The following is a 417-nucleotide window of genomic DNA, read 5'->3' on the forward strand; positions in this document are numbered from 1 at the left end:
GAGAGAGAGAGAAAGAGAGTGTGCAGAGCTTATGCTGTAAACCAGTTGGCGGATAATCCGCCTGGTGTTAAACTAGTAATAACATTCCTCTGCCACTTTTGATGTGGCTACTCGCTTTACTGTTTAGCATAGGTTACTTCAGATTTTAGAACTTGCTATTTTGCTTGTTGCAAATCAGTGACCGATATTGTTTACAATATATCGCTGACAGAAGCGGATCTGAAGTACACTCCACTGCGGTGCTACACTGCACAACTGAGGTGGCCCAAGAAGCTCGAAACCCGTCGGTCCCACGATCCTGTCATCTATTGGAATGTAGTAGGTGTTCGCTCCCCATTCTAGCGATGTATTGTACATAAAGGGTGGAGAACTTGCACCAAAATCCAGCTGGCAGTAACATTCACCTGCCACTATATA

This window comes from Octopus bimaculoides, chromosome 15 (genome assembly GCF_001194135.2).
Source record: "Octopus bimaculoides isolate UCB-OBI-ISO-001 chromosome 15, ASM119413v2, whole genome shotgun sequence".
Taxonomy (NCBI): domain Eukaryota; kingdom Metazoa; phylum Mollusca; class Cephalopoda; order Octopoda; family Octopodidae; genus Octopus; species Octopus bimaculoides.